General features: G+C 39.3%; 1 pseudogene; it reads left to right on the forward strand.

Annotated features, from left to right (window-relative positions):
• The window catches only part of LOC108528561 (protein FAM149B1 pseudogene), a 16,282-nt pseudogene extending 6,223 nt beyond the window's left edge, over window positions 1-10,059 (forward strand).
• Window positions 10,060-10,995: the final 936 nt, after the last annotated feature.

Raw genomic sequence — 10,995 nt, forward strand, 5'->3', positions numbered from 1 at the left:
GATCCGGCCACTTCACTCCAGCCTGGGCGACAGAGCGAGACTCCGTCTCAAGAAAAATAAATAAATAAATAAATAAATAAATAAATAAATAAATAGACATAGTTTAAAAATAAAAAGCTGGGAAAATAAAGCAAATACTCATGAAGAGAAAGCTGGAGTAGGTATGCTAATATCAGGTAAAGTATACACCACTCCTATTCACCATAGTATTGGAAGTTCTGGCCAGGGAAATCAGGCAAGAGAAAGAAATAAAGGGTATTTAAATAGGGAGAGAGGAATTCAAATTGTCTCTGTTTGCAGATGACATAATTCTATATTTAGAAAAACCCCATCGTCTCAGCCCCAAAACTCTTTAAGCTTGATAAGCAACTTCAGCAAAGTCTCAGGATACAAAATCAATGTGCAAAAGTCGCAAGCGGTCCTATACATCAACAGTACACAAGCAGAGAGCCAAATCATTAATGAACTCCCATTCACTATTGCTACAAAGAGAATAAAATACCTAGGAATACAGCTAACAGGGGAAGTGAAGAACCTCTTCAAGGAGAACTACAAACTACTGCTCAGGAAAATAAGAGAAGACACAAACAAATGGAAAAACATTCCATCTTCATGGATAGGAAGAATCAATATCATGAAAATGGCCACACTGTATAGCCAAGGCAATCCTAAGCAAAAAGAACAAAGCTGGAGGCATCATGTTACCTGATTTCAAACTATTCTACAAGGCTACAGTAACCAAAACAGCGTGGTACTGGTATCAAAACAGACATATAGACCAAAGGAACAGAACAGAGACCTCAGAAGTAACACTACACATCTATAATCATCTGATCTTTGACAAACCTGACAAAAACAAGCAATGGGGAGAGGATTCCTTATTTAATAAATGGTGCTGGCTGGGAAAACTAGCTAGCCATATGCAAAAAACTAAAACTGGACCCTTCCTTACACCTTATACAAAACAAAAATTAACTCCAGATGGATTAAAGACTTAAATGTAAGACCTAACACCATAAAATCCCTAGAAAAAAACCTAGGCAATACCATTCGGGACATAGTCATGGGCAAAGACTTCATGACAAAAACACCAAAACCTATTGCAACAAAGCCAAAATTGACAAACAGCATCTAATTAAACTAAAGAGCTTCTGCACAGCAAAAGAAACTAGCATCAGAGTGAACAGGCCACCTTCAGAATGGGAGAAAATTTTTGCAATCTACCCATCTGACAAAGTCTAATATCCAGAATTTACAAAGAACTTAAATAAATTTACAAGAAAAGAACAAACAACCCCATCAAAAGTGGGCAAAGGATATGAAAAGATACTTCTCAAAAGAAGACATGTATGTAGACAAACAACATGAAAAAAAAACCTCATCATCACTGATCATTAGAGAAATGCAAATCAAAACCACAATGAGATACCATCTCAGGCCAGTCAGAATCACGATTATTAAAAAGTCAAGAAACGCCGGGCGCGGTGGCTCAAGCCTGTAATCCCAGCACTTTGGGAGGCCGAGACGGGCGGATATGGGAGAAAATTTTTGCAATCTACCCATCTGACAAAGTCTAATATCCAGAATTTACAAAGAACTTAAATAAATTTACAAGAAAAGAACAAACAACCCCATCAAAAAGTGGGCAAAGGATATGAAAAGATACTTCTCAAAAGAAGACATGTATGTAGACAAACAACATGAAAAAAAAACCTCATCATCACTGATCATTAGAGAAATGCAAATCAAAACCACAATGAGATACCATCTCAGGCCAGTCAGAATCACGATTATTAAAAAGTCAAGAAACGCCGGGCGCGGTGGCTCAAGCCTGTAATCCCAGCACTTTGGGAGGCCGAGACGGGCGGATCACGAGGTCAGGAGATCGAGACCATCCTGGCTAACACGGTGAAACCCCGTCTCTACTAAAGAATACAAAAAAAAAACTAGCCGGGTGAGGTGGCGGGCGCCTGTAGTCCCAGCTACTCCGGATGCTGAGGCAGGAGAATGGCATAAACCCGGGAGGCAGAGCTTGCAGTGAGCTGAGATCCGGCCACTGCACTCCAGCCCCCGCGACAGAACAAGACTCCGTCTCAAAAAAAAAAAAGAAAAAAAAAAAGAAAAAAGTCAAGAAACAACAGATGGTGGTGAGGCTGTGGAAAAATTGCTTTTACACTGTTGGCGGGGGTAAATTAGTTCAACCATTGTAGAAGACAGTGTGGTAATTCCTCAAGGATCTAAAACCAGAAATACCATTTGACTCAGCAATCCCATTACCGGGTGTATACCCAAAGGAATAGAAATCATTCCACTATAAAGACACATGCACACTTAGCAAAGACATGGAACTAACCCCAATACCCATAAATGATAGACTGGATAAAGAAAATGTGTTACATATACACCATGGAATACCATGGAGCCATAAAAAAAAGAAATGAGACCATGTTCTTTGCAGGACCATGGATGAAGCTGGAAGTCATCATCCTCAGCATACCAACACAGGAACAGAAAACCAACACCACATGTTCTCACTCATAAGTGAGAGTTAAATAATGAGAACACGTGGACACAAGCAAGGGAACATCACACACCAGGGCCTGTTGAGGGGTACGGGTAAGGTGGGGGAGAGCATTAGGACAAATACCTAATGCACGCGGGGCTCGAAACCTAGATGATGGATTGATAGATGCAGCAAACCACCATGGCACATGTATACTTATGTAACAAAGCTGCACATGTATCCCGGAACTTAAAGTAAAATAAAATAAAATACTTCCAGAAAGAAAAGAGAAATTTATATAATCAGAAGGGCATTAACTTATCAAGAAAACATAGCATACCTAAAAAAAGACCTTCAAAATACATAACACGAAAATTTATAGAAATGACAGGAGAAATACATTCTGGACCATAAAACAAACTTTGCATAATTCTAATTATTTTAAATTTGTTTAAGTATTTTTCCTGACTATAAATGAGAAATCAGTAATAGGAAGATGTCATGTAATCCCAGTCCTTTGGGCGCCCAAGGTAGGAGGATAACTTGAGGCTGGGAGTTTGAGACCAGCCTGTGCAAAATAGTGAGATCCCATCCTATAAAATATATATATTTTAAAATTTACTAGGTATGATGGCACATACTTGTAGTCCCAGCTACACAGGAGGCTGAGGCAAGAGGATAACCTGAGCCTAGGAGTTCAAGGTTAGAGTGAGCTATGATCATAGCACTGTACTCTAGCCTGGGCAACAGAACAAGACACTTTCTCAAAAAAGAAAAAAAGACAACTGTGTGAAAAAATATCCAAATAATTAAATGATATGCTTAAAAATAACCAATACCTGGAAAAGAGAGTAACAAGGAAAAATAGGTAACATTTTGGATGAAAATGAAGGAAACAATCTAATTTTAAAAGGACAAAAAATTCTGAGCAGGCATCTTACCAAAGAAGATATATAAAGGGCAAATAAACATAAGATACTCAACTTCATATGTCATTAAGGAATTACAAATTTTAAGTTGAGAGAGATGCGGCTACACACCCAAGAGAATGGTAAAACTCCAAATAATGACAACACCAAATGCTGGTGAGAATGTGGGGCAACAAGAACTCTCATTCATTGTGAGTGGGAATGCAAAATGGTACAGTCACTTTGGAAAATAGTTTGGAAGTGTATTAGTTCATTCTCTGATTGTTTAAATAACTGAGACTGTGTAATTTACAAAGAAAAGAGGTTTAATCGGCTCACAGTTCTGCGGATTGTATAGGAAGCAAGATGCTGTCATCTGCTTGGCTTCTGGGAGGCCTCAGGACACCTACAATCATGTCAGAAGGTGAAGAGGCAATCAGCACTTCACACTGTTGGAGAAGGAGGAAGAGAGAGACCGGGGAGTTGCCAAAACTGATAAACAACCAGACTGCAGAATTTACTCACTATCATGACAACAGTACCAAACAACATGAAAAAAAAAACCTCATCATCACTGATCATTAGAGAAATGCAAATCAAAACCACAATGAGATACCATCTCAGGCCAGTCAGAATCACGATTACTAAAAAGTCAAGAAACGCCGGGCGCGGTGGCTCAAGCCTGAATTTACTCACTATCATGACAACAGTACCAAGGAGAAAATCTGTCCCAGTGAGTCACCTCCCATCAGGCCCCACCTCCAACATTGGGGATTATATTTCAACATGAGGACTGGTAGGGACACAGATCCAAACCATACCAGGCAATATGTTACAAAACTAAACACACTCCTGTTACATGATCCAGTAATCAGGCTCCTTGATAAGTTAAAAACATATGTTTGGCCTGGTGTGGTGGCTCGCACCTGTAATCCTAGCACTTTTGCAGGGCCGAGGCAGACAGATCACGAGGTCAGGAGTTTGAGACCAGCCTGACCAACATGGTGAAAACCCATCTCTACTAAAATTACAAAACTTAGCCGGATGTGATAGTGTGTGCCTGTAATCCCAGCTACTCCAGAGGCTGAGGCAGGAGAATGGCTTGAACCTGGGAGGCAAGGTTGCAGTGAGCCGAGATTGCACCACTGCACTCCAGCCTGGGCAACAGAGTGAGACTTCATCTGAAAAAACAAACAAACCAAAAAGACATATGTTCATACAAAACCCTGCACACAAATGTTTATTCATTATGCTTTATTTCTTCATTTGCTTTATTCATTATTGTCAGAACTTGGAAGCCACCAAGTTATTCTTGATAGGTGACTGGATAAACAAACAGTGATGATCCACACAGTAGAATATTATTCAGTGATTAAAAAGCAATGAAAGCCAGGCATAGTGGTAAATGCTTACAATCCCAGCTACTCAGAAAGCTGAGGTGGGAGGATCACTTGAGCTCAGTAGTTTGAGTCCAGTCTGAACCACATAACAACATATACTCTGTCTTAAAAATAACAATAATAATAATAATAATAATAAACAATAAGTTATCATAAAGGAATTTTAAAATCTTAAATGCATTGCATATTGCTAAGGTAAATGAGCTAATCTGAAAAGGTCACATGCTGTATGATTCCCACTACATGACATTCTGGAAAGGCAAAACTATGATACAGTAAAATGATCAGTGGTTGCCAAAAGTTCAAGGGGAGGGTGGAAAAGAAGGCTACATAGGTGGAGCACAGCAAATTTCTAGGACAGTGAATCTATTTTATGTGATACTGTAATGATGGATACATGTCATTATACATTTGTCAAAATCCACAGAAGGCAGAGCACAAAGAGTGAGCCATAATGTAAACTATGGACTTCAGTTAATAATAACATATTATTATTGCCTCATAAAGTGTAACAAATGTTCCTCACTAGCACAATAATTCAAAAATAGGGGAAAATGAGGAGAAGGGGTGAGAAAGTATATGGAAACTTTTGCAGTCAATTTTTCTGTAGATTCAAAATTGCTACAAAAATACTCATTAAACAATTGTGGTATGCAATCAAAGAATATTTACAGGTGAATTTCTAGAACTGAAGGCTTATGTTGGAGAAAAGTTTTTAGATCAACAATCTGAGCTTTTACCTTACAAAACTTGAAAAATTGAGACAAATATACTATTATTAGCATAATAAATCTAGTAACATAAAAGTGTAATGCGTCGTGACCAAGCGGGGTTTATGCCAGCAATGTATAGTTTATTCAGCATTCAAAAATCAATCAATGCAAATGAACCATATCAATAGACTAAAAGAACACTACATTATTATTTTAATGGATGCAAAAAAGCCTTGAAAAATGCAGCATCCTTTCATAATAAAAACTTTCAGTACCCCAATATTCAACAGAAACTTCCTCAACATGATAAAGGACATCCATAAAAACTCATACAGCTAGCATCATACTTAATGGTGAATGAATGCTTTCCCCCTAAGATAGAAAAGACAGCCGGATGTATCCTCAGCCGGATGTATCGTCTCATCACTCCAATTCAACATTACTACTAGAGGTCCTAAACAGTGCACTAAGACAAAAAGGAAGAAAACAGTAAAAGCAAACGGATTGAAAAGAGAAGAAATAAATCTGTTTTTACTCACAGACTGACATGAAATCCCTAAGGTATGTATAAATAAGCTACTGAAACAATAATTTTAGATAATTCTCAAGATAAAAGGTCAATATACAAGAATCCACTGCATTTCCACAAACTAACAGGAAACAAGTAGAAATCAAAACTTAAAGACTAGGACCATTATAACAGAATTTTACATAACACTAAATTCTTAGGAACAAATCTAATAAAATATACCCAGAATTTGTAGGCTGAAAAGCGTAAACCACTGAAGAGAAAAATCAAAAGAGACCAAAATGGAAAGATATACCATTTTTATCCATCAGAAGTCTCAATTTTGTTAAGATGTCAATTCTCCCCAAACTGATTTATATACAGATTCAAAGGCCTCCAAATCAATATTTCAGCAAGCTTCTTCTTAAATAAATTGACAAATTGTCTTTAAAAATTTCAATGAAAAGAACAAAGGGCCAATAGTATCAAAATATTTTGAAAAGAAAATAAATTCAGGGAACTAACATACTGCCTGATTTCAAGACTTACTATAAAGCTACGATAATTAAGACAAGGTAAGTATTGATGAAAGGATTAATAAAATCAATGAAAACAAAGAGTTCAAAATAACCTACACCTACTCTTTTCAACAAGAGGGCCAATATAATATAATGGAGAAAGGATAGTCATTTTAAGAAAGGTGCTAGAAATTGGATATCATGTGTAAATACATGAATGCTGACTGATACTCCACACCATACACAAAAATCAGCTCAAAATAAATTTATCCCTAAATGTAAAACCTCAAACTATAAAATCTATGCTAGAAAATATGGAAGAAAATCTTTGTAATTCACTAGGCAACGATTCTTAAGTACAACACCAAATGCATGAATAATGGAAAAAAAACTGACAAATTAGAGTTTATTACGTTCAAAGCTTTTGCTCTTCAAAGTACACTGCTATGAGAATGGAAAGCCACATCATAGACTGGGAAAAATATATTTGCAAATACATATCTGCTAAAAGACATATTCTGTGTATATTTGAAAAGCTCTTAAAACTCAATAAATGGAAAACAAAATCCCTAATGATAATTGGACAAAAGATTTGAACAGAAACTTTACTGATGTTTTCTCTATACCAAAGAAGAGGCAGGGATAGCACATATGCACATGAAAAGTTGCTCAAGATTATTATTAGTTATCAAAAAACAGATTAAATCCATGCCAAACTACCATTACACATCTATTGGAAAGATTAAACTAAAACAACAACAAAAACTCTGGTAATAAATACTAAGTGTTGGCAAGGAGCTAAACAATGACACTCATAAATTTTTATATTTATATTATCATTGTAATGCAATTTTCTTAGATACTGTCTTTTCCACCACCTTTGCTGATGAAAAGGGCAGTTCCTAAAAAGTTAAACACACTGGGCATGGTAGCTCATGTCTGTGACACCAGCACTTCGGAAGGCCGAGGTGGGTGGATCACGAGGTCAGGAGTTCAAGACCAGCCTGACCAACATGGTGAAATCCGTCTCTACTAAAAATACAAAAATTAGTGGGCGTGGTGGTGTGTGCCTGTAATCCCAGCTATTACGGAAGCTGAGGCAGGAGAATCTCTTGAACCAAGGAGGCTGAGGCTGCAGTGAGCTGAGATAGCGCCAGTGTACTCCAGCCTGGGGACAGAAGGAGACTCCGTCTCAAAAAAAAAAAAAAAAAAAAGTTAAACACATGATTAGCAATTCCACTCCTGGGAGAATGAAGGCACATGTCCATATGGCTAAATATATTTGAATGGTGTGGCAGATTTTATACTTACCAAATCTGAAAACAGACCAGATATCTATCAACCAGTGAATGAAAAATTAATGGTACATACATACCAGCAATAGGATACTATTAGGCAGTAAAGAGGAAGCAATGGCCGATCCATGCAACACTGATCACTCTCAAAAGCACTGTGGCAAGTGAAAATGGGACCAAAAAGGCGAAGGGGAGCTGCAAAAATTCAACTTTCATATCTCTTTCAGGAGCTTCTGCTTCGGGGATCGTAATCCGCTGGCAGCCTCTGTGTGGCCCCTTTGGATCAGTCCTCACGTTCATGCTTGTTACCTGAGAAAAAACTTAAATTTGCTTTGGAATTCAACTACTACAGATTTGACATTCTGCATTTAGAAGTGGAAAAAAGGATCTGTAAGGAAAGTAACTATTTCTCTCTACTGAGAATAATTTGAACTTTTAGCCTCTCACTGAAGTTAATCACACTTGATCTCTTGAGAAAAAAATGTTTTTAACATGAAACAATGCTCCACTGAGATTTATCAAACTCTATTTTAATTGTAATTGATTTATACCAAAAGATAAAATGAGTTAATCAGGGCATGCTATTAGAAATACTAGCAAGGGAAGAAAGCAGGGAGGTCGTAGGACTGGAGAGGTGGGGACCCTGGGGAGGTGGTGTTCGGAGACTAGGCGACGGGGCGAGACGAGGCCGGTAGGTGGTGGGAGGCGGCCAGGCCGGAGCCAGCGGGAGGGCCAGGACTGGAGGTCCTCACCCTGCGGTGCCCACCCCGGCCCAGGCCGCCTGCGGCTGAGGAGGAGGAGGAGGAATAGGAGGAGGAAGAAGATCTCCAGATACACTCGGAAGGCAGTGTCACAGAGCTTGGAGCTGAAAGGAATAACAAAACTTGCTCTTAACCATCATCCCTCTCCCAAGAAGCTGGAGGAAATTTCTCCCGCCAGTGACAGTCATGAGAAAGACACAAGTTCCCAAAGCGAGTCTGACATCACAAGAGAATCACCTTTTACATCAGCCGACGCTGGGAATTCACTGTCTGCTTTTCCAAGTTATACAGGCGCAAGGATATCTACTGAAGGCAGGTCGGACTTCTCCTGGGGATATGGTGAACTCGATCAAAATGCCACTGAAAAAGCCTAGGCAATATTCACAGCCGTCGATGAACTCTTGTATGAGCAGAAGTTGAGTGTGGATACCAAGAGTCTACAAGAAGAGTGCCAACAGTGGATAGCTAGCTTTCCTCACCTCAGGATTCTAGGTAGGCAGATAATCACTCCCAGTGAAGGTTATAGAATGTATCCTAGATCCCCCTCTGCTGTTTCAGCTTCATATGCAACAACCTTGTCTCAAGAAAGAGATTCTACTATATTTGGTATAAGGGGAAAGAAGTTACGTTTTTCATCTTCGTATGCTCATAAAGCATCTTCTATTGCCAAATCCTCCAGCTTTTGTTCTATGGAAAGAGACGAGGTAGACTCTATAATCATCTCGGAAGGAGTAATTGAGGAATACCTAGCATTTGATCACACAGATATGGAAGAGGGATTTCATGGGAAGAAATCAGGAGCAGCTACAGAGAACCAGAAATGAGGGTATCCTCCCATTGCTCCATTTTACTGCATGAAAGAAGATGTCCTTGTTTATGTGTTTGACAATGTATGGAGCAAGGTTGTGAGCTGTATGGAGCAGTTGACACGAAGTCACTGGGAAGGATTTGCCTCTGATGATGAGAGTAATGTTGCAGTTACCAGACCCGATTCAGAAAGTTCTCGTGTGCTGAGTGAACCACATCCTTTGGTGTTACCGTGAGTGCCACAGTCTAAGGTACTGTCCGTTACCTCAAATCCGATGAGTCTCTGTGAAGCAAGCAGTCATCAGCCAAAGGTGAATGGTCTCTTGGTTCATGGGATGCCTCTACAGGCAAGAAATAGCTCCCTAATGGACAAGCTCCTAGATCTTGATGACAAGCTACTTCTGAGGCCTGGTTCCAGTACCATCCTTTCAATTCGAAATTGGCCAAATTGAGCTGTGGAATTTAGTACATCATCTCTGTCATACACAGTGCAGTCTACCAAGAGAGGCAATCCATCGCCACGAATCTTTCATCCGATCAGCACAAGGCATTCACGTGCTGGAATACCAAGACGTGTGGAAGAAATCCTTAGAGGAGCCCCAGTCCCAGCGGCATCAGAATGAAGTGGCACAGCTAAAGTGGAACATGTGAGTACTGTGGGGACACAAAGACAGACGACGCCCCGTGGTGACTCCAGTCAAGCTCCAAGTGCGGTGGTGGATGAACCTAACTATCAGCAGCCACTTTGGGAGGCCAAGGAGGGTGGATCACGAGGTCAGGAGATCGAGACCATCCTGGCTAACACAGCAAAACCCCGTCTCTACTAAAAATACAAGAAATTAGCCAGGCATGGTGGCAGGCACCTGTAGTCCCAGCTATTTGGAAGGCTGAGGCAGGAGAATGGCATGAACCGGGGAGGCGGAGCTTGCAGTGAGCCGAGATTGCACTCCAGCCTGGGTGACAGAGAGAGGCTCCATCTCAAAAAATAAAAATAAAAAATAAAAGAAAAGCTCCTTTTGCCCGACTTTTCTCACTTTGTGGCCCGACTTTTTCTCAGGCCGCAACACAGTTCAATCATTTTGGTTGAGTGACGCTACTTCTAGAATGGTCTTGATAGTTGGAGAAGTAGAAACCAGGATATGGGAGAAATACTAAGTTTGGCAGACTTAAAACTTTATCTAGAGGCTTAACTCAGAATAAAGTTGAGTTCCAACAACAACAACAAAAATACTAGCAAAGGGAATACAGTTGATACGACTAGCAATGAGCAGGTATGAAAGATTATTTTAAAATTTGAAACAAAATAAATTTTAAATTGTTTTTTTTGTTTTAAAAATTACTTAGAAAATAAAACTACCTAGGCCTAAATGGATTAAAATTTTATTCTTTTACATAATCCTTTTCATACCCAGAGCATATCATTTTCTCTTAAAATATACACCAAGTACCACCTGTACTTTGGTCAATGACAACCATTATTCATTTGACACAGGGAATTCTGCCTTGGTTTGAGCCATGTCTCTGCACACAGGAGAAAATGCTTATTTACAATTGCTACTCAACTGCTACAGCAGCAGGAAGG

Source organism: Rhinopithecus bieti, unplaced genomic scaffold (assembly GCF_001698545.2).
Source record: "Rhinopithecus bieti isolate Rb0 unplaced genomic scaffold, ASM169854v2 scaffold_5130, whole genome shotgun sequence".
Lineage (NCBI taxonomy): Eukaryota > Metazoa > Chordata > Mammalia > Primates > Cercopithecidae > Rhinopithecus > Rhinopithecus bieti.